The 24,279-nt window shown below is 38.0% G+C and overlaps 2 protein-coding genes across 5 annotated transcripts in view; one reads left to right on the plus strand and one right to left on the minus strand.

Moving 5' to 3' along the window:
• The window catches only part of CMSS1 (cms1 ribosomal small subunit homolog), a 225,595-nt gene that overhangs the window by 28,586 nt on the left and 172,730 nt on the right, over positions 1–24,279 (plus strand). The window lies entirely within an intron of this gene.
• FILIP1L (filamin A interacting protein 1 like) overlaps positions 1–24,279 on the minus strand; it is a 189,372-nt gene that overhangs the window by 25,929 nt on the left and 139,164 nt on the right. The window contains exon 1 of one of the 3 annotated variants that reach the window (XM_042031674.1): positions 9,828–9,952. The exons of the other annotated variants lie outside the window; for them this stretch is intronic. The gene's annotated coding sequence lies outside the window, so the exon portion shown is untranslated. Of the gene's footprint in view, positions 1–9,827; positions 9,953–24,279 lie in introns of those variants that run through there. 3 annotated transcript variants of the gene reach the window in all.

Genomic DNA, 24,279 nt, shown 5'->3' on the forward strand with positions numbered 1-24,279 from the left:
CATAGTGCATATTCACCACCTTCCCCTTCCTCCCCTATCTCTCTGTGTCTCCCACCACACTGTGTGTAAAATCAGAAATAAAGCCAGTAATTTCAGATGGAACACCAGAATTTGGAACTCTTCAAATTTACGTCAGCCAGCAAATTATAGTTTTGCAGATGGAAAGCTTTCTGAAGGAAATGGAAAGATGAGCCACAAGAGATGTGGTATAGGGGTCAAAGCAACAAGATTGAGGCAGAACTTTTCAGTTACTAATCCAGGTCCTGCTTCTGTCTTGTCTTCATCTTTAGCAAGTGAAATTTGTGCCTGATCCTCAGATTTATTAAAATGGAAAAGCAGTGTTAACTTACTCTAATAGATTTTGAGAATTATTAATCCAAATAGGTTTTAAGTGCAGTAATTACACAAAATAAACCAACACAGCTACTGCTTTTTATAATTTGTGATTTTTAAACAACAGCATCATTGAAATTATTGCATTTGATATTCGATGTTACATGCTAACGAGTTCAATTGATGGGAGAAATCATGTGTCTTTATGAACCTGAATTTTGTTTTAGGTGTATACTTTAAGCATTATTCCTGATGGAACACTATTGCTTGACCACAGTTACTGAGCTGTTTTTAAAATCACCAGTGTTGTAAAACACTCACTACTGCAGAGATGAACAGGACATGGCTTAATCCACCCTGTGGGCAGGTGGATGGGCTTGCAGTTTCTGTTCGGAGTGTCAGTACTAGGAATCCATACCATTGCAGCCTCCTGCTAGGATTTACCAAGTGAAGAACTCTTACAGGAGTTAGCTTAGCTCCTGAAAACTGTCTTTTGGAGCCCTGCCTGTCTTCATCCCACTCCCCATGGAAAGATTAGGCACAAACAAGGGAGTGCAGCTTGCCCAAATTGTGGATAGTTCTGGTCAGGCTGCTACTAGCAGTGATGATCCCAGCCATGTGTGTTTGGTTTGTGTAAGGCAAATACTTCTTTGCTATCACTGCCATGCTGTGTTTACTATTGATGGAAGAGTAATATTTGGAGGATTTTGTCTTGGCTATTTACTCTGCATCCTTCAGTTGATTGAGGAGTTTGCAGAAGTTCTGATTCTCTGAAGGAGTCAGTTGCTTCAGCTCAGTGTAAGTTTGTAACCCTTATGCCATATTTTTACACTTCAATTTAATGATACTGTCTTATATTAAGAGAACAGTCTGAGTTTTCTTTAAGCAATTTCTATAGATAAATCTTGTGATTTTTTAAAAAATTTATTCTGTATGTAACATCATAGTGTGTAGGTTTAAGGTGGACCTCTTTAATAGAATGTTTTTAGGGGGGGTGCAGATGGGAAAATAGGTGCTGTTCTAGTATCTGATTCACCTGAGGCAGTGCTGGTGCTGCTATTTTGACCAGAATTGGGCATAATTGTGCAAGGATCCAACTTACAGAAACTTTTTTTTAACTTCAATTAGTTAATATTTTTGGTATGACAGAAAATGGCACTCAGCCAACAATAACACATCATGTTACACAGAGGAGACTGGTTAGTCGTAAATGTCATTTTCCCATAACATTTACAGGAACTGGATGTTCTCTAAAATAATTTTAACACACATTTTATATAAAAATAAATGTTTGGGGCTGCATTTTCATCAACGGGCAGAGTAGGCACAGTGCCTATCTCTTATGCTAGCCATGGCCTTATATTATCAGTCATCAGCAGTGGTAAAATTTAGAACTTTCCATACTGCCATGCACACTCAGTCTTTTGAACTGAAGGCATCCTACTCATGCTGCCAGCCCTGGATAAGCTGCTCAGTGGCCACTTGCTTCTAGACAAGTGGAACTTTTCTGCAAACTTTATTATGCACTCATCATGATCAGTGTACAAGACAATAATTTATGTGCTGAAATTGTGATTTAAACCACGTAGATTAAACACGGTAAATAAAGATACTTTTGTGCTGAATGGGACTGTCAGGGAAGACTGAGAGTTTGCCATTATTTGGAGGAATGGGCCTGGTTATAAACAATTAGACAAACATTCCTCAGAAATGATACAGGTGGTGTCACTGCTTTGCAGGAGGATTCAAATTCCATGACTTTTTGAGGGTTCTGTTCTGTTAATATCCATAAAATCTTTATTATATACATACAACCTAAGACAAAAGTAAGCCCTTTTTCTGGTGTGCTTATTTCCTTAAGTAGCTCTGTGTATGTTTTTAATAAACTGTGAGTGTTTGAAACTGGGCTTGGGTGGCACCCCGTTCCTTCTTTTTTGTCAGAAAACATAAATCTTAATTGTTACTACAAATTTAGCTTGAAGTATTTAAATTCTCCTTGATGCTAGGTTGCATGAAGCCATTGCAGTTGAGGCTTTTATCAGGTTTGCTAAAAAGTTGCAACTTTTTCTGGTAGCCAAGACTGTAAGTAATAATGTTAACAGCAACAGTGTTAATATTAAATTTTTTTTCATTTTGAAGTTTCATTTTGAAGCTAAACATGCACCTTTTCCCCATAGACCTGATAATGTGAGGGTGTCCATTTTCTCTAAGACTTGGCCAGCACTTCATTTTGGAGATACAGGTGAGAGAGATGGTAGCAATGCACTGTGGCAGGGTTAACTGGCTAAACTTGGCTTTGAAGCTACAAGTGATAAAGACTCCTGCTAGTTTCCTGGTTTGCACTCCGTGACCTTTGGAAATTGCATGGGAACTATTTCTGATGCATTACAAATTGCTTCTGGGTACAGTTCTAGGTATTGAACTTCTATAGCTCTGGTGACTTAGTGACCTGGGAGATAATTGATTTTCTTGCTATCTGTTCTAAACCTGCTAAATGTTTGGAAGTTGTATTTTCTCTTCTCCCTGTAGGCCTCTGGCCACACAGACCTGGGAGCACTTGGTGAATTATCTAAAGGTGCAAAGTCAATGCATGTTTTGTCTAAAACATGTTAATCCTGAGCAAAGGTGCTCTTGTTCAGCATTTGAGTTTACGTGGTTTCTCCAAACTGATCCTCTTCAAAGAGGACTAACACATTGTTTTAGACTACAGGACAGGAAGCTCCATTGGAGACCTAAAGATGATACGCTTGAGAATTTTTTTAATGGTTATAGTTCTAACCAAGGTTTACTTCACAGATTTAATTCACATAGTTCAATAGCAAATGATAGTTTAAGTAGCTTCTTCACCTGTGATGAATTGTTTAACTGAAGAACATCTTGTTCTCTCAGGTCTGTTGATTATGATGTGTTAAAGTAAGATTTTTCCATTTTTGTGCAGCCTTGGTTGTTCACTGTGTTGAAGATCAAATACCCTGCTTGAGAGTAAAAGAAATTTGATCCTTTTGTTGTATGTCCACTCAGAGTGCCAATAACAGTGTTTAGGGTGGTTGTGGTGTTTTGGTTTTTTTAGCTACTTGCGTGTGTGTTCAGCAGCTGGAGTAACTTGATTGCTTTGTAAAATAAATGCTTTGCTATTTCCTAGGGAAAAAATCCTATATTTGGGTTGGGATGAAAAAAGTGGATTTAACTAGTTCTAGCATTTCTGTGATCAATGATTTCTTAAACTCTTCTAAAATTGGTCTGAGCAGTCTTCCTAAAGCCAAGAGAGATACTTACTTTTTCCATCTTTAGTTGTTTTCCAGTGTTCTTTGCCTTTCAGAAACTGCCTTACGAAAAGGCTCTTTCAGGAAAGAGGAGGGTCACATGTATATATGCTTCCCTCGTCCCTTCATATGAAGACTTTGTGTTCCTTGTTCTTTAAGGAACTGTGAATTCAGTTGAACATTCTGTGCCTTGTTAGTGTACCCGAAGTTGATTTATAACTCAGTATCGTTATGTGATGTTTCGCTACATGCCCTACTTGATCTCTTTTCTTGCTTCTTGGCTGATGGTCTGTGGTATTCAGGTTATAGTTTCTTGTTTCAGATGCCACTGAAAATGAAGGAGCTGTAGCATGCTTTCATGTACAGTATGTTTCTGATATAATACATTTTAGCTTTTATCATTAATTTATAATGTGGCTTCAAATGCTGAAAATAAAAGAGTTATCTCTAGACAGAACTTGCAAGTTGTTTAGTTAGCTGCTTTAATCTAGATATAGGAGTGTGTCATTTATAAGTTAAAAAAGGTTACCAGTGTCAATTTCTGATTCTTCACACCCGGTTAATCCTGATTGAAATAGGGAAACTTTGCTATCTACTGAGATGACAGTAATCCTATAGAGCTCAAAGTGGTGGGTGGGAACAAAGCAGGGACAAGCAGACCCTTTCCAAAGTGGCTGCTCCTTTGTATACCAGGTTACATTTTCCTCCCTTCTCCTTTATATGGGTTAGCAAAGTATGTAAGCTTGACTATTCCTGTCAGCTGTTGTCTGCTGCTTTCCCAAAAGGGAACCAATGTGTACATCTCCCAGCACAAGCCCAAGTGTTCTGCACCGGTTGGTGTCGTCCCTGCACCGCCCTCGTAGGCAGCTATTTGTCATCTGGAATTGGCCTGTAGTGAAGCTGTACTTGCTGACTTTGCTGCAGAGGCTTTTATCGCCCTGCTCTGCTTACTCATATGCATACAAATGGACATGCCCACTTATATATTAGGTAAGTCTTCAGAAACACAGATTGTAGAGGTTTTAGGGCTGCCAAGGTTCATGGTGGCCTTTTCATGTAAGGCAATTCAGTATTTAGTTTGGGAACGATAATGGGCTGCTAGTTAAAAGACTCTTCTCTTTACATGAAAGAGTATATATATAGTAGTATTTTGCAAGTTAAGAAAAATGTTTCAGCTTTAAGCATTAACACTTGAGCATTGCTTTTTTTTTTTTAACACCTCCCTACATCCAAGTTAGTGTGTTCAATACTGGATTTCAAATATTTAGATTAGGATTGGCTGCCTCAAACGTGGAGTTGTTACACCCTCAGGTTCAAGTAACCAATATAAATCACTTTCCTTTTTCTTGGTATGGATCTGTAACAGAATGGCTCTACTGAGATGTAGAATGTGCTTGACCAGGGAGTAGCATTTTGAAGTAGAAAACAAAAACAACTGTGAAATTTATTAGGCTTCTTCTCAGAAACCTGTTTGTGGCTAAGTAGAATAGAATCATGTTTGGGAATGTGATGGGTGACATTAGTTTCAGGTAGGCCAAACTTACATGTGATAAAATTTCCTAATTTTCTTCATAATTAGACTTAATGACTGAAAGCTGTAGAAATTGTACAAAAAAAAAAATTAAATCCATTGAAAGTTGACAGAATTCAGTCAGCTTAAACTTAACTCTTGGATAGTTTTGGCCATGTGCTAGAATTCAATGTGTAATTAAAATGTTTTACGAGTGTATTACTTTCCATTTTTAAGCAGCCAGTTTTATGTGGTTTTTTTATGGTAGTAGCATCATGCTGCTTCATTTCTAAAAATTTTTCCTCATTCTCTTACTCTGTCATCACGATAGTTGCTATGCAAACACTAGATAAGCTTTGTGTCTCTAATAAAAAAAAAGACAAAGTTTTAAATCAGCTGTCTGCAACTGCAATGAATTTGAAAGAAAATGCTTTGCGTATTAGGTTTAAGACAGCTTTTAAGAACTCTATGCATCACTTAAGTGCAATTGTTGTGTTCCTTCCCAGGCCTGTGGAAATCTATAAAGGATAATGAAGTCTGAGGTATTGTTTCACATCCCTGACATGTATGCAAATGAGTGTATTTCTTGTCAAGAGTGGGTTTTTTCCCATCCACATTTTCAGTCACGTTCACTAGAGCTTTGTGTACCCTACCTGACATATGTCTATAAAGGTTTGGGAAGTTTGGGCATGAGCAGTTAAGTGGCTGTGGGCTCTGGTTGCTCAGCTTCTTTGAGCATGCAGCGTGAAGCAGAATGGCTCAAGTTCTGCTGCTCTGCTTCAGCAGCCAGTCTCTGGTGGTCACCTGCCCAGCCTGAGGCTGAAGCCAAGCAGCTGTGTTACGTCATCGTCACCTGCACCATGAGCTGCAGCAGCAGGGGTGACTTTTGCAACAGGCAGAAAGTACATGCATTTATCAGCTTGAATGTGCAAGGTTATGGTTTTGAGTTGTGTGGAAATGTTACCTAGCAAGGTTAGGTTGAACTTTCACCCCCAATATTTCCATATTGCTGTTAAAGGAGGGTTATACAATGATGTTGCTGCGTGTTCAGCCAACATTCACTGTTTGCATGAGCATTCACCTCTTCACAGTCACATCAGCTCTGGTGAGGAGCAGTTGCTTTGGGAGGTGTTTTTTGTACTGTTTTTAACTGGCAGCCACACACTGCCTCAGAAAATCTTCAAATACTGCTAGAAATTGTGAACACTCTGGAGAAGTGAGCTTTAACTGCCTGAGAGTGCTCCATTGGTGCATCGGTGTGAGTGCAGCTACAGAACTTCAGGAACCACATGGTGCACTGGACATGCAATCAAAGTGATTTTTGTCTTGCTGCCAGAAAACACAGCAAACCTCAAAATCAGCATAATGTACTGAGAGGTGTTGAGAGTCAAACTGTCCATTACTTCACTTACATCACAAGACTGGGCACTATATTTAGGATTTTTCAGCAGCGATTTTTACCTTCTTGGAGCCGAGTAATACAGTTTAGTGAATGGTTGAACTAATCAAGGTTTCAACTACATCAGAAAGCTCAACCTAAACCCTAAAGGTGCCATGGCAGAATCCATTCAGTATGAAAGAAAAACCCTAAGCAATTAAAAATTATTGATAAGACATAATTTCTAAGTTCAAATCAGCTTGGTGACAAGATAAAGTGTTGAGGGAAACTGTTAATGAGACAGAATTACAGTTTTGTACAATGGTTTTTAAAGATATGTTTTCCTACATTGTAAACTCCTTAGGATTCTCTGACTTAAATATTTTAATTGCTTTTTTTAATGAACTGTATTCAGGTAGTACCACACCCAGGATTTGAGAACAGCTGCTTGTAGGAAAGGTCCAGAGGAGCTGGAGTTGTTTACTTGCCCATGCTAAACTACGTGTGGTAAAGAATTTTTCCTGAAGAAGTCTTTTAAGATCTGCCACAGCGGGGAAACTCACTGGGAGTAAAACCAGGCTTTTTTTTTTTAATCCTATGACAAGGGTAAATTTGGTAATTCATTGTAGTATTAGGTAAATACTATGAAAATGATGTTGCTCAGCACAAATCAAGAAATAATTTGATTTTACTAATAGTGATGAGGAACAGAAACTAAGTTTAAGTTAGATCCCTTGTCTTCTAGGTAAAATCTCTAAAAAGTGCTGTCAGCAGGTTTGTCAGTGGAGGAAGGGGAAGTGACGGGAAAGGAACAAAGGGTCAATGCAGTTTGATAGGAAGTTGACTTTCATTTCTGGAGGGTATATTTGTTCTTAAAATGTTTTCACATTAGATGTTGTGAAAAATTACTATAAAAAGAAATTTAGATGAAGAAATACAATTGTTTAAAACTGAGTTACGTGATATTTTCTTTCACTGTCTCCTTTAAATGATGCTAGTGTTTTAATCACTTAAAATTAAGAATACCTATCAGTTAATACCCAATATGTGTTAAGAAATCTGATATAACAAAGGAGTATAATACAGAGGTGGTGGGGGGGAAAAACAGCAGTGAGAGAGGCGTAATCATTACACCTCCGTCTAATTATTTTGGAGTTTTACCAGTATAAATGAGAGCAAAATTGGTCCTGTAAGTATTAAGTGAAGAGTGTGGGGTTTTTTTTCCTTTTAATCTAAGGAAGACAGACTATGAGAAATATAGTTCTGACTTTTCATAGATGCTATGATTTGTATTAGGCTAGCAGTATTCACAGTACAGAGGTACTTTAGATACTGCTAAAGCAGTAATCAGTGATAGAAGTTACCCTTCTTTGTTGGATTTGGAGCAGCTGAAATTGTCTCTTACCTATGGGGAGACTTTCTTCTTTTTCTGCTTACTGCTTTTACTGAATATATTGCATATGTAGCATTCCTGTTAATATTCTTTGTCATATTGTAGTCTTTCGACTTCTTCAGTTTATCCTTTCTACTTAGACACCTTTTGAGGGCTGTTACTTAACTTTGGTTCCTAAAGCATCTGTTCATAACGCAGCTAAGATTTTTACTTCATAACTTGACACTGGATATTTAGAAGACTAAGTAATCATTTTAAAACTGCCAGGACTCTGCAGATATGACAGAATAGCGAGAAGAAGGGGCTCAGGATACTGATATGGGGTATTGTTTTTCTACTATGAAATTGCATTTGTTCTGGTTGCTAGGATTCTTTTCAGTCTATATATACCATACAGTGCCCTCTTCCCTGATTCTCTCATCAACAGAGGTATAAATTTTGCTTGTTACAGAAGAGATTATGTTGGAAACATGGATGTGACTTTTATCTAATTGCCAAGGTTCATAATATGCAAGTACTTGAGTTACCTTTGAAATGAAATGTCTCTTTATATTAACATTTTTAGAAGCACGTTGAAAATAACTGCTTCGTATTTTCTCCATGTTTAAAGCCAAAAGAAGTTATGAAAAAGTTCACACATTATATTTTGGCTCAGCCTCTAAATCCCTGTATGCATGATACTTAACAATGCATATCTTTTTATCAGCTTTGATTTTTCCTAAATATATACCTGAACAAGGATTTTGCAGGATTTAAAACATCAAATAAAGGGAAGAGGAACCCTTACTTCTCTCCTAAAATTTCATGCTGATTTAATTTTGTATTAAGGAAAAGGAAAACATACCACAAAAACGTGTTTTACCTGTAAGAAGAGTTCGAGTTTAAAGGTCTTAAGGTCTAACTTTTCTAACATTTTAAATTACACAGAGGACTCTGAAGAGCAGTGCTGAGTAGTTCCAATTTGCAAGTAGGACAGTACAATTGACTTAATTGCAGTTCCTATAAACAAGGATTTGACAGGGTTTGGCCCTTAATTAACGGAGAGGACAGTGTAATTTTGCATACTAAGCAGGTGTGAGTTACAAACACACTGAAGTCTAATCTTTCAAGGTGCTTTGTGCCTTGTCAGAGCTGTTTTTCACTCCCTGTTTTCTGGAGTTAATAACTGCAATACTGTTGAGCATCTTGCAGAATAAGCCTTGAAGAGAGCAGTGTGTTTTCTGATTCTCACAATCATTGTGTGTTAGACCAGGATTTAAAGTTTTTTTCATCAAAATCTGACAGTTCTGCCCTCTTGTGATTTGACACTTGCACGCAAGACACAGAAGAGGGAAGCAGTGTGTAGGAGTTGAAAAGTTTGTTAGTAATTAAACTAGTTGCAATTCTCTCTTTCAGACATAGCATAATCTTATTGCAAAGTAATGTTTGTGGCAATTTACGCATCGCTCTGTAAACTACTGGAGAAGTTGTTCAAAAGTATAGTAAATGCTTAGAGACATGTGTGCGTACATGTCGACTAATACATAGCATATGCATGTAAATACAGCAGAAAGAGAGGCAGTAGCTCTACCTAATATATTACAATACTGTTGGACTCCTTCCACAGCTTTAAATGCAGTTATGATTTTATCCGACCATTTGGAAAGTGTGTGTAATTCATAACTCTCTCCTTTTCTTTAATGTTACGTTAATTCCTCATCTGTTGCCTCTGTAGGAATTGTTTTAAAGGCAGTTTTTAACGCTTGAAATAGTCACCCTATATATGACTAGCCAGACATCTTCTAGATCTCCTGGTGCTATTTTGGGGTATTTCATTGTTTCTCAGTCCTCATCCCTCTTTTTTTTTTTTTTTGGAAGTGACTTTTTAAAAAAAAAAAAGTATCTCGATAGGAAAAAGCCAGAAGCGCCAGTGCTTGCCAGAAGAAGCTTGCTTCCCACCCTCTGCCTTACCTTGCGCTGGCGAGCTATAGCACTCCCGGGTGAGCTGGTGCTGCACGGCGCGGGCGCTGCGCGGTGGCATCGGGGCTGCGAGCATTCCAGCGCTCCCGCTAAACAATGAGGGATGGGCGCGCGGCCGCCCGAGCCTATGCAGCATTACGTCAGCGCCTTGCCATATAAGGCGCGGTGCAGCGCCGCCGGGCTGCCCGGTGCTCTCCGCCGGCGGCCGCAGCCTGGGCGGCTCGGCGCTGGAGACCTCGGCTCCCTCTGGGCAGCTCGTCCCGTCCCCCTCTGGGCAGCTCGGCTCCCTCTGGGCAGCTCGGCTCGTTCCCCTCTGGGCAGCTCGTTCCCCTCTGGGTAGCTCTGCCCGCCCTGGGCTCGGCCCCGGGTGCTGGCTCCGGCCGAGCCCAGCGCTGTGTGAAACGCTGCGTTCGTCCACCAGCTCAGGGCCAAGAAGAATGTGCGGAAGGTTTGGGTTAGGGCAGTTCCCCTCTAGCACTGATAATGAAGTCGTTAGAAGTTGTTACTGAATAGGTACAATGTTTTCCACTTAGTCCCGCAGCCTGGAGTTTGAAAACGGAAAAACTGGATTCCAAGTAACCTTTTTAATTAGTTGTTCTAAGGGACCTTTTAATGTTTTCCTTTCCTTTTTTTTTTTTTTTTTTTTCTCCAATATGACAGAAAATGTGACTTTAGCCGAATTCCTCTGAGTGGGATATGAACTTTGAGCCTTCCTTTTTTTTTTCCTTCTGTAAAGAGTCGGGGTCCTTGGAGGATAGTATTTTATTTCCTGATGATGTAACTACTAAACAATTCTCTTAAGTGATGATGGGAAGGCCAGATGAAATCTGATTTTTTTTTTCTCTTCAATGTTTTTTCTACCAACCCCTTTCCTTTTTCGTATGTTTGTGTTTCAGCTAACACAATTAAGCAGTCCAACCAACTATTTTTAGTAAGAAGGTCTTAAAGAAATGAGTCGTTTGTTTTAATATTTAGGAAAGAGGCAGAAAGCCAAAAAGTAAGGTTTAGATTGAGGAACTTAAAATGTATCTCTTGTATTCCCCATTCTTTACTGTACACCCTGAATAAACATTGAGGACAGAAGGAAGAAATACTGGAAATAGGCATAAAATTCGTTACTGAAAATCCACTAAGGGTTAACGGGAGTCAGTGAAATAAACTCCTTTTATGTTGATGGGTAAATTAGACCGTTGAAAGGCTATTAAAGTGTAGGGTGTTAAAGTAGGTGCATCCACAATTAATTTGCAGCATTCGAATTTTAGTCTTCATCTCTATAGCTTAAGCTGTTCTCTGCCTGCTTTTAGTGTGTTTTGTCATATTGAACATAATGCTAACATAAGGCAAGTTACTTATTTGGGGGTGTTGTCTGTAGGTATGAAGACAAATGGTGATTAAGATATTTGCATTTCATTTACAAGACAGACATCTTCTAGCTATCTTGCATACATTTACCCTAAGTATAGCCTGAAAAAGGTACTTATTCTTTAGTTGGATAATTCTAAGCAACTCCTTGCATTGTTACTGAGTAAAGACTTCCTCAGAGCTGTGCTGCTTATTTGTATGGGTGATCCTGCTGTGTCCTCTCTGTCAGTTTCTGAGAAAGTTCAGACTTGGGTGCCTCATCAGAAAACTTTCAAATTATTTAATACTAACCCTTCCCAAATGGTTTTGGAGATAGAAAGCATCTTATTTGAATATACCAATGGACAGACCAGGATAATATTTCATTTGCTATTCTAGGGAGATTTAATAATCAAATCCAAACAAAAACAAAATAACCTGTTCTTTAGCTGATATTGACCTATTCAGTGGCTTGGCTAATGTTTTTGGAAGCTAACAGTTTGTCTAGTTTTTCTCAAAAGTATTATGCCAATATGGATCATTTGAAGCACAAGCTCATCCAGGTGACCTTGATGTGGGGAATATCTTCTGCTACAGACTCAGCCTTTCTGCTGGAACTCTGTTTAAAATGACAGGACAACTGCAGGTGCAAGGTGCTGTCTTAGAGCAGGCTGTGGAGGTACTGCTGTATCCAGTTCTGATTAGCAGGGGGAGTCAGGGAAGTTATTCACTGGAAGGTAGGTAGGAGTTAAATGTGAATGCATTCGTTTTTACATATGCATGTGTGTATGCAAGCATATAAATCCTTAGGGGTGAGAACTACTGTTCCTGTCCTGGGGTTTGGTTTTTTTTCTTTCCTTCTCTTTGCAATTGTTTTGTTTTTCTGCAACTTTCCCTTCACCTGCACACACCCTGTTTCTGTAGACTATGTGAAAATTGCCTGCATTTTTGTTCTCCCACATGAAACAGTTGTTTTAGGCCATAAGCAGCTTTGAAGAAGAGGACTTCTCAAAAGCTGGTAATCAAAAAATCATCCTCACAATCTAGTTCTGTTCTGGAGTTGCAAGGAATACAGCTCAGATAGTGCTGGTGTTAACTTTACTGGTAGTCTGGGAGCAGGGAATAGAGAATGCAAGTCCTTCTGTTTATAAGTCTGTGTTTACATCTGGGGATGGCCAAAAAACAAACTTCTAGTTTCTTAATTAATTCTTCTCTGCAATACAAAAGTGCACATCTGTGACCTTCTGCAAGCCAGCTTTATCGAAGAGCATCAGCTGAGTGTGTAATGACCTGACTTCCTTCTCTCATGTTGTCGTGATTTAAATCACAGAGTACAGTGCTATTCCAAGCCCTGTTAAGGAACTATATTATTAAAAATTCCAAGTTCTGGACTACTATAACATGAAAAGCTTATTTTTATCTGAGGCAATGAATTGAGTTAAAAGAAACCTTCCTTTACTGCTTTTTTACAGTTTCTTTCAGTATCTGTAGGTGGAATCCTGGCACTGATGAACTACACCAAAGAGAAAAACAAAAAAGCCTTTAGGCAGGCAGCTATGTCTGTCTTATTCTCCATTCCTCCCTGAAAATGACTTCTGGTTCCTTAGTTACCACGTATCGTTTTGCACAGAATTGGTGCATTTGCAAGTATTGTGACGGCAGAAGGAACTGTGGATTTGTAGAAATTGGAGACCAAAAGAAAATCTTACTAAATCATTTGGTGCGTCTTCTGTAAATGTAGGGCTGCTCTGTGCAGCTGTTTGCAGTGACTTTTGTCTAGTCTCTGCTTATCGTTTTGTATTGTTATTTGTGCCCACATTCTTTCAGGAATTTACTTAAAAAAGAAAGAAGCTGGAGAGATGGAAGATTACATGAGGCAAGGAGGAGATAAAATAAGCTAAAAGACTTTGAGGCAGTTGTTTAGACTTTATCTGAAACTATCTGAATTCCTCCCATTACTTCCATCGTTAAACTACTTCTCTTTCCTTTTTCTTCCCATGGCATTTCATAGCAGCAGTTCCAGTGTCCTTAAACCCATAACCTATCTATTGCAGCATTTGACCCCTTCCTTTGGCCATTTTGTATCTAAGATAAATAAAGGAAATTAGAACTTGGGCCTCAGTTCAACAAAGCACTTAAAACATAGCCCTGTGTATTTTTGTTGAAAAAGGAAAGGACTTCAGCAGAACTCTGATTTTAATGATATATTGAAATGCTTGGCTGAATCAGGCTCTTGGTCACATTTACTTCATGTAGATATTGTTGAAGCTTGGGCTTTTGAAATTCTCCCTGGGGTCTAAATCTTTAGGTTACTTTCATATTCCAAAAATAAACGTCTACTGAAGTACAAACACTGTCAAAGATTTTATTATTATTTTACATTACTTTAAAACTGTTCGCTTTTTTGGAGGTAGTCTGCTTAGTTTTGCATGTGATACCTGGAGAAATGAAACATATGCAGAATTGACAAGCTGAATTTTATTGCCTTTCATAAATCTGATCTGATATTTAACATTTTAATAACTCGTGTGACTTCAAGGATTTTTCTCCACTGTGTGCTCAGCCTTGTCTCTGAAATCTGTGGGAGTTTGGACATTACTCAGTGGACGAAGACTCACTCTAATTATTTCTCAGATTAATAGTGTCCTTCAAAATTTTTCTAATTTATCTTTATTATTTCTCCTAGCATTGTGCTTGATGATCTCTTTGATTTCACCAATAAAGTGTTTTAGGGTTTCATATCCAAATGTACAGATGAATTTCTGAATATTGCAAAAAGAAATATGGAGGTTATTATGGCTTATTTACAGTCTGAAATGTACTGACAACTGATAAATGCATGTGGAAGGCAAGGAGGAGAAGCAGGGGAAAGTTCTAAAGACAACATTCTTCAGATTCATGTGTCTTTTCCTAGGGACCATGGGTGGAAAGAGATTCATATCTTCATTACTCTGTGGTTTTAATTTTTTTTGGCAGCAGGAGGAAATATTTTTTCAAACTTTCCTATTGTTTGCAGATTCCATTATTCTCCCTTTTTTTGGCAGACACAAATAAAATTCCTAGCCAAATATTAAGGATAATTAGATCCCTTTATGTTGGGCGCTGTATTGGGAAGTTGATGACTGCACCTCTCAACTACTAATGGCTTCTAAGGAGAACTTGCAAGTGCTTCGTATCTGCTTGTGAGGTGGTTTCATTTTGTTTATGGGATGGAGGTAATTTTTTATGAAAAGTCTTTTTTTTTTTGCATGGCAGAGTTTACCATGAACAAACATGAGTAGAATTTAATTTGTATGCCTTCCCCTACTGTGTATAAACCATACATAGCCAAGTAATCTTTTCTCCATGATGAAATGAGGTACTGTTACTTAGTTCATGAAAGCTCTGTATAAGAGTGTATTTTAAGAAGAAGTTTGGGATTGGAGGTTTGTTTTGTTTGTGATGAGTTCTGCAGTGAGATTTTTTTATAAACCTACCCCCACCCACAATATGCCTGTCTAGCTGGGCTATTTCTGGAGGCACGACAGCCGTTTCACTATTAATGCAATAGCAAAAGTGAGTTGTAATCCTGTGAAGACTTAGGACCTTGGAAGGTGCTAAGTTTCATGCCTGTGAACATGCTTGGATGTAGAACATATTTTAAATATCTGTCTTTAGTCATTAGAAAATAAGAAAAAGTGACACTATGTACTACTTCATCCATTTCCTTTGAATTTGGTCAAAGCAAGATTCTTTTTGTAGAACTTCAGGGAAGTGGTGTGGCTGAAACATTTTGAGCTTCAAGTCTGACTCCACATGAATCCCTGTCTCTTTTTTATGTATTAATCTAAACTGTGAGTTCAGTCATTTTATTCAAAGTGATCAACTCCCTTTCAGAGCAGTATAATTCTTGTTTGAATAAAAACTGCACAGGTTTGTTGACTCAACTTTTCACACTGCCATGAATTGACCATGGTGCCAGTGGAGGATGTTTCTTTTAAAATCATCTTTGATGATATGAGGTGAAAAAGTAGATCAAGTTATTGCAGGCTCTTTCAGCTCTTCCATATCATTCACTGTCTCTTTCGTTATGCTTTTCCCCTCATGTGTGTTGTTCCTGCACTTGTTGCTGGGTGATGCCATTCCACCAATGGCTTGGAGAGCAAAGCCCAGCACACAGGTAGAAGGACTTGGCATTCAGTGCATTTCTTGCAGGTTGCAAGTTTACAGGAGCCTCCTGAGGCCATTGACTGCTTTGGGAGCACAAGGCTGTCAGGCACACGCTTAGGTGAATGCGGACTTGAATGCAGCATCGGAGCTGGAAGAAGGCTCATTGGTGCCATTGATGCTATGCAAAGAGGAGTACAAAGTTGTCATGCTTTTTTTCTTTTTTGGTGGTTAAGTAGAGAGAATCCAGAATTAAAATTTATCATGAAGCCTACATTTCATTGTTATAATTCTGTTGAACAGGCTTCTCTTGCCTCCTACTGATTAACCCAGTGAAAACAGAGCTGTTAAAGAGCTTTTCTGAAAGGGACTAAGGCTCTAGAAGAATGAGTATGGATGCTAAAGAAGGCAAAATTTGCAAGGAGAGAAAGTATTTTTTTGCTGGGCTGCCTGCATTAACAGAGTAAAATACAAACATGCTCTTGGGCCCAGAGGCCCTTCTTTGGGTCTCTAGATGCTGCATTTATGTTACAAAATCTGTGTAATAACAGACATCTTTTCTGTCTTGATAAATTCCCCCCTTAGGGTTCCTGGTAAGAAATACATTCAAAAAGGCTTTTCTTATTCTCTGTGATTTCAGTAGCTATACAATAGCTCCTGTTAAAAGCACAGTGCTTCGAGTTATTGGTGATTTTGGTACCTGTTCAAGGAGTACGTGTTGAAATAATGCAGAGGCAAATGTATCCTATACAAGCTGTTTTAGATTGCGGATTCCTAGGGATGTAATGTAACTCATAAAACTTTGATCCCTTTGGGATTCAGAATTGCTGAGCTATCTGATGGATTCATAGTTTAGAAATGTGACTTAGTTGTGCGTTTCAGTTCTCTGGTCTGGAAAAGTATTTACAGAATTTCTTGATCTCCTAGGGTGTAGTTACATGTAGCTCTTTGTGTTAGTCTTGCCCACAGCAGGTACTGTTCAAGGAGTCTCTTGGGCTTGGGGAAATGTATTTAGCAGACTCAGACACTCCACAGCTCCAGAGTCTGCAACAAAAATTTTACAAAACCCTTGAGTGAGGAAGGGGAACAAATACAAAAGGGTATTAATTTGGCTTTTTTACAGCAGCTGGCATGAGACATATCAGCCTTAAGAACCATTACGTTAAACTCAGCAATATTGAAGTTGTGTCATTATCTGGGAACACTTTTATTGATTTCATGTCTCCGGGTGTTATGTCAACAGGATGGACTATTACTAAGAAGGTCTTTTAGGAGATGAACTAAATGCTTGAGTAGCCTACAGCTTGCTTCATGCTTGAAAACTGACCTAAAGCACCAAAAAAAGTGGTTTAAGGAAATTTCTCTTCCAGCACCTGAAGAAAAGGCAAAATTTTCTTTTAGTCCCTAAAATTCTATGTTCTTTAAACAGTATTCCCTTCAACCTTTCCCACTGCTTTATAGTCTGCTTTATTTTGTGGAGTTTTTTAGTTGTTGAGTGCTTTATTTTTAACCTGTTTTGTTCAGTTACCTATTTTTAGTTGTAAGGATGAAGCTTCTGTACCTTTTAACGTTGGTAACTTGATTGTTAACTTGGTAACTTTTAACCTGGGTAACTTGTTTGAAAGCATTTTGACAGAGCGTAATTTCCGGCTTCTATTTGCTCTGGCCAGTGAACTCCAGAGCTTCTAATATGAAGATTAATATTAATTAGATGAAAGATAGTTGCAATCCACAGAAATTGCATTTATAAAGCATGTGATCAAGATGAACTGTGTAGAATTTACTAAAGAGAGCAATGTATTGGGTTCTGTCTTGTAGTGATAGTTTCATGAAATCTCAAGTGGCATATTCTGCTATGAAGTCTCATAGTACATTTGATAATTGCTAATAATTTATCGTATAAGCAGACTGTACTATTACTCAAGAAAAAAAATAAAAAAGCTAATTTCTTAAATGGATTCAACAAAAGAACACAGACCTTAGTACTTTTAGGTGACTCTGCAGAATAAAGATTTAAGCGCTGTAAATTTGTTGATCTTTGGGTTGTTTACTTCCCTGCCCCCTCTCCAATAAATACAGAACTGTATGTATAGGTAAATATTTGTGCATAACTGTAGCCAGTAGCAAGGACAGAGGGAGAAAAGTGGTTCTAGTTATTGTAATGCAGTACTTAAGACAGTGCTTACAGCCTTTTTGTGTTTAACTTTTAAAATAATGCATAGATGTCTCAATTCCATTTATAATAAACAGAGGCCTAGAACTAGAAAGCTGAAATAGAACAAATGTATTTCTGAATTCCAAATGTATGTTGTATTGGTTAAATGAGATCCAGTTGTGCATGACCTCTTAGTTTGATTCAAGTTTAGGACACATGAAGTTTGTTAGTTCTTTTCTGTTTTACCCCATTTTTCTGATTTAAATTGTTTTTATTTCAGATTTCCTTAGTAGATGGGCAGAGGCTATTCTCACATAAATCAGTCCTTGATATTGCTGCTGAGTAAAATGGAGCATACATGAATCCAACACTACCAAAATAGGAGGAGTTACTTTGCTAGAAGCCTAAGATGTGTCCAGGGTGACATAAGGTTATACAGAGCTTGACAAGAATAAACACTTTGAGAGCTATAAAATTCCTTTGACCTTGGGGCTTGGGAACCTAAGTGGAGCCTTAAATTTCAGCTATCTGTGTATACGTAAATCAAAGCAAGTCATGCCCAAAAATGTTGCTAAGTATATTTGTCTCAGTGGTCAGCGTGACGGATGGTTGCAGTTCTTGGAGCGGTTGTGGTAGGCATAGGTATCCCTGGAGCAGAAACACGCATGGCTCAGAGGCTTGTGGAAACCCTTATTGGTGGTTTTGCTCATGGAGAGCAGGCTCCGAGTTGGAGGGAATTCTGAAGTGCCTCCAGATCTGTTGGGAATCCCTCGGAAAAGTTTATATATGCAATTTTACACAAAGGATTTCTGGGTGTGTCTGAACTTCAATGAACGATGGTTGCAATGACTTCTTTCAGCTAGTTAACTTTTACAACGAGTGACTGAGGGCTGACTGTGATACCTTAGCTTTAAATGATGTCCTGGTCTGTGTTCCACATGTATTGATGTCATAGAATTTGAGTCGTTCAGCCAAACTTGGACTCACTACTTTTGCTTCAATATTGGACTTTCTTGGAAGCATTTTCTCTGTTTTAGGTACTTAGCAAAAGCAGCAAAGCTGCCCGTTTTTGGTAGTGGATTTCTACAGGCTTCAGGGAATAGCATTAATATAAGTAATACAAAAAAAAAAGGGGGGGAATCATGTTTGTGGATCCTTTTGCAAGTATAGTACTTTGTTTCTTTTCATAACTGCAGTATAATAGAGAGACCAAATCACCTTGTGAAGTTGTTTGTGATCTTTTTAACTACTGCACCAGCTATTAACAAGTTTTTTTTCTTTTCCCCTTGTGCTCTTCTGTGCTTCTCTCTGTTTTTTATGTGCATCTAGGAGCCAAAAGCAATAAAAGAGGCTAACATTTGACAGGTGAGGTTCCAGTTTGTCTTTGTCATGTTGGAAAAAAGAAAATCCATTAGTGGATTATTGGAAGGTGGAGGGAAGGTGAAGATGCCAATGTCCAATGGAGTGACTTGGAAGGAATGGTTAGAGGTATTTTTAGCATTTGTACTGGAATGCAGGGAGGCTTATTGATTGTACTTTTGTTCCCTGAGGGAGGTCAATGGGAAAGGGAAGAGGTCCACAATCAGGAAGTAATCCTCACAGAATCACAAATGCATGCTTTTCACTTTGACATTAATCTGAGTTTAGAAAGGAAAATGCCTAGGAGTTGCATTTCTGCATGGATTTACATTAGAAATCTTGTATTTCAAGTGGGGACAACTTGTTACTGTCAATTGCATGGCATTGAGGACAGTGAAAATGGTCACATCTTTCATAATGAAGAAAAATGTTCACTTTGTTTTCTAGTAGGGCTTTAGGTTTTATTTTTTTATCTGTCTTCATTCTTCTGACATTGTTCTACCTCTCTCACTCACTATTCATAGTAATTTCTTAAGTGAGAGTGATTTTACTTAGCTGATAATAGAACCTTAGTGTTTTGTTGTGTCATGTTTCTGTTGAATATTTGAATATTTTACTTTCACTAAATGTTCCTTCTCTTTTAAGAAACACTTCTTCATTGACCTGAACTATGAAAGCTGCTATATCCAAAACCCCGTCAGGTGACAGTCCTTTTTAAGTGTACGTTTGTGTGCATGGTTTTATGACATTTATAGGCTATTAACTGTTTCTACTTTGATGAACAATGAATGTACTGAGAAAGTGTTCATATGCAACATTTGAATGCAAATCCTAAGTTAAACACCTTCATAACTCTTAAGCTGTGGGGATATTGATACAAGTTGGAATTACACATATAATTTCTTTCTTAGGAGTTGCACAGATCTCTAAGGTGTCCTTTTGGGCATATGCATTTCTTAAAGTTACTTAAAGAAAGCATTTTTTCTTTCTTGTTCATAGATGCAGTTTGGGAGAGAATTTTATTCCATTTTTTGAGAACCTGTAAATTCAATGAAGTTGGGCTGTTCTGTGTGGGTTTTGTGTGACTAGTTTGGAAGAAAACTGTGATTCACTTCTTGGTGTCAGAAAGTTTCTAAGAGCAAGCAAACCATAAAGGGGGACACAGCTCTCGAGTGAGTGGTTCAGACTGAAAAGTGCTTGGGCTTCTCAGTTCTGTGGTTCACAGTGAGCATGCTCAGATGTTTTGTTACTTCCAAAGAAATATTACATCATCTTATTTGCAAAGTCACTAGGCTATAGCTGTCTTTATGTCCAACAGAGTTCTCAAGTGGGATATCAAATACATGCATTACATAATCAGAACAAAGCCTTTGTTGGTTGATTGTACCCTTAGGGTGGGATGCTGAATGGTAGTTGCATATGGAAGACATAATCTTGCAGAATTAACCATTTCCTAACCATCCTATCAACATCTATGAAGTGAAATCATAGCCTGGGGATAAGATTCACTTGGGAAGGGTATAGCTAAAGAAAATAAGATTTTAAATTGGTTTAATGAGTTCATCATCTTTCTGTAAATGCACTTAAATGTATTGAAACAAACAGAAAGAACCAGAAGGGTTTTATGCATATATTTATAGACTGATTTGCTGAACTTTCATGTGGTGTAACTCCTGTTGTTAATGAATTCAAAGGAGGTAGACCAATTTCCACTCAGTCTGTGGTTTTAATTTATTGGAAAATGATCCACTTAGAAATACCGGAAATAAATTTTTTTTTGTTATGGAATATTAAATTTGTCTTTCTAAGCTAATTTAAGCACTTTTTAGAGTTATTCACTTGTTAAGGACCATATGTGCAAAATATGTGTCTGGTGATTTTAATTGGTCCAGTTCAGAACTGATCTGGCTTTTAATAAGACCTTTTTTTGTGAAAGGTATAATATGGAGCTTATAATTCTCAAGCTACATGAAAGTGATACCAAAGTCTGGTCTTTTATTGATTGTCATGGTATTTTTTGTGATCTCAGTCTAGTTTTAATGAACCTGGATTTCATAAACCTCATTAAAAAAATTAAATAAACAGGTAAGTTCTTACTCTGTGGGAAATGAGACCACATTAAAAATCCAAAACCAAAACCCAAATAAAACCCCACATTAAAAAATCTGTTATGATGATCTACATGTGATTTCCTGTGTTGTCTTAATGCAGTTTTTATATGTGGCTTCAGGGTAAAATTGCACCGAACTTTCAAATTAAAACTGCTAGTCAGCCTTTGGGTATGTGTACCTTTTAGACTGGAAGGTCTTAAGGAAGGTCTAAGGGAAAAAATGCTGATTGAACCCAAGGCCATGGGTTTTGTTCCTGTCTTCCCTCTTGCACTGCTCCCAGACTAAATTAGGATCCCATGTGAGTAATCCATCAATATTGACTTTGCTTTTGAGATATATTTGTTGAAGAGTGGGAACTTGTTGACAAGTTCTTTTTGTTATTGTGCCTGTCCCAACATATCCTTAGAAATAAAAAAATTGGTTTGGTCATTTCACAGAATTCCTCCGGTTCTTCACCAGATCAGTTTCAAATGGACAGTGGTCCCATAAAAATCTTGAAACAAGATACTGATTTTGGAAGTGTTGGCCTAAAAATACTCTCCTTGATCCTTCAAGGATCACTGGGACAGAGGTGTATGTAGTACTGAAGACCCTCAAGTGAAAAGCAAGGCATGTACAGCAAAATTTAAAACTTCCTTGTATTTTTATCCAGTCACAGCAGACAATGTAATTCTTTACCTTTTTTTTGGAAATGCATGTCCAGGACAAAGCATGGATGAGCACTCAGTAGGCTTAATAAAGCTAATATGCAAAATTTTGATGAATGCAAGTTCCAGCTGTTATCCATTGGATGGGCAATAGGTGATGTTCAGCATCCTACTGACCTGCTTTTCTTTTACTTATTAGCAGTTGTGTTTAGAAAAGTGGAGAGGGGAGGGTTGGGTAGGGAAGGAGCCTGTGTGACATTTTCTCCCTGAGAGTTATTCATGTAGGCATCTTTCAGTCTCCCAGGGATATTTATACCAGTTGTGGAGCAGACATTGGGACAAAGGATTACTAGTTAATTTGGGGAGCTAAAAATACATGTGGCAGATGTGTTAAGGAAAACGCCACCACAAACACCCTCCAGGTTTTGGTAGGGAAGCATCAAAGCTGTAGGAGTTCTCTCTTTGATGGTGGAGCTTGCCATATAACCTTTCTGCTTTTTGGCCTCTCTGAATTAATCCTGAATACTACTCAGAGACACAAGGAAAAGCATAATTCTACATCAATTGCAGTCAGCTTCGTAGGACACCTTGGAAGTAACAAACATCAAACCCTGGGATGAAAATTAGGTGTAAAAAACAGGTAAAAATAACCCAGCATATCCAAGAAGAATCACTTAATAACAAAACAGCGTAAATAAAAGTAAGATGTGCTGGATAGTTTCCATTCTTAGCATAAACCCCTGTCTTTAAGTAATTAACAGTGGCCTTGCAAAGTTAGGAAAATACCAGGTTTCAGGCTGTGCATCTCTGTTGGTTTCATTATGCTCTTGAGAATTTAAATGGAGGCAAAACATAATTCTTTAGTCTGTGATTATGCAGGTTAGGTAATTTTCTGATACTGAATGTATGGTTCCCTTTTTTCCTTTGGAAACCTCTGTCTGCATCTCCTCACATTAAAACAAACCAACAATCAAAAAACCCTAACCAAACAAGAAAAAAAAGAACCCAAAAATCTGAAATCAACCAACCAAAGAAATGGAAAACAAAACCAGAAAAGGAAAAGATCTAGTATTGCTATGTGGCAGTTGTGATGCAGATAATCAGTGCAAGAGCATCAGAGAAGAAAATAGTGAAGTTTTATTTGAATTCAATTTAGTTTAATAACACTTTTATTCCATCGAAGTTCTCTTGAAGGTGGCCAACATATCTACTTCTGTGCTGTTTGTCATTGAGTTACTCCTTTTGGAAACTTGTAAACTTGTTTAAATAATTTATTTCTTGATGAACTAATTACTTCTGTTTATTGGTACCAAGGTAGCTGCTCACTTCTCTTTTAGTGGATAACATCCATTTTTTCCCCCCTCCATTCATCTTTTACTCTTTTTTTCTTCCCACCTTTCTGAAGAATTATCTGCATGATTTTAGCTTTTCATGGTCTTCTCTTGACAACAAAAACAAGGGCATCTTAAGATTGCATTATGCCAGCAACATCTATAAATGTTCTTTGAGGTCCACTGCTCTGGAACTGTGAAGTGTGTGCCCAAGCTGACCCTGGGAAGCAGGAGTTGCAGGGAGAGAGACTGCAAACCACTGGTAAAATGAGCAGTGAGTTTACAAGAAAAGAATGCTGGATCATCAGTATTGATGCTTGGGTAAGCAATTCACAAAGGAATCTTCCATCTGGAAACTGAAAGGAGAAAAAGTTTATTTAAGGTGGCCTTTAAAAAAAAAAAAGGTAAAAAATTGCTTCTCCAGTACATGGCTGCAGCTATATATTTTGCAGCATGAGTCATAGATGGCTTTATAGTTCTACATCCCCTTGCATAGGAGGAATAAACTTTGGAGAAGAGGAAGTTAAGAGAAAACAGAAGTGTGAACAAATGCTAATGGTGCTCTCTCTGGCTCCATTCAGTCTGCCATTTCATCATACTTGAAGGGGGTAATTCAGAGATTCCTTTCTTGGCATATAAGTGGCAACATATGTTTGAAACAGTGAGTGGAAAATGTAGGAAAAAAATGACAGGCATATGGCAGTAGGAAGGCAAGGAAAAATTTGTTGCCCTAACATTAGCCACATAATTGGTACACTTAACTTGTGAGGGACTGATTTATTTAAAGACAAAAATGTATGCTCCATTTATTCAGGTTTTCTATACGTGGCCTTCATCTTACAGTGCCTTCATAATTTCTTTGCTCTCTGAGGGAGTGGAAGATGATAGGAGAGGTTCAGAGCCTCAGCCAAGGAATAGAGGGGAAAATCTGGATGCAAATAGACAAACCAACCTTCATTCATAGCCTCATTTTAAAACAGGAAGAATTGAAAACCTCCTTTATTTTAATACTCAGTTTTGTGCCTTTTTTTTTTTTTTTCCCCATGTTGAGTTAGGAAGAATGTTTATGGCTTAATGCAACATAAGATGTACTGCTTAAAGAATAGAATAGCTGTCCTGGAAACAGGCATCATCCAAAATAGTGTTTCCAGTGTGAAGTACATGCTGAGGTAACCTGCTGACTTTTATCAAAGAAGGGTTTCTACCCATGCATATGTCTGTGCACAATTGTAAGCAAAATGCAGTACCTCAAACTGTATGTGATGCAGAGAGAAGGTGGGTAGCTCTTTCTGTTTCCTCAGTTAATTTTGTGCCCTGAGTTGAATAATTCATTTCAAGGGAGAGTGTTGTTGA

This window comes from Corvus kubaryi, unplaced genomic scaffold, assembly GCF_017639235.1.
Source record: "Corvus kubaryi isolate FWS band 111438036 unplaced genomic scaffold, C.kubaryi_AGA036_p1.0 37341, whole genome shotgun sequence".
Taxonomy (NCBI): domain Eukaryota; kingdom Metazoa; phylum Chordata; class Aves; order Passeriformes; family Corvidae; genus Corvus; species Corvus kubaryi.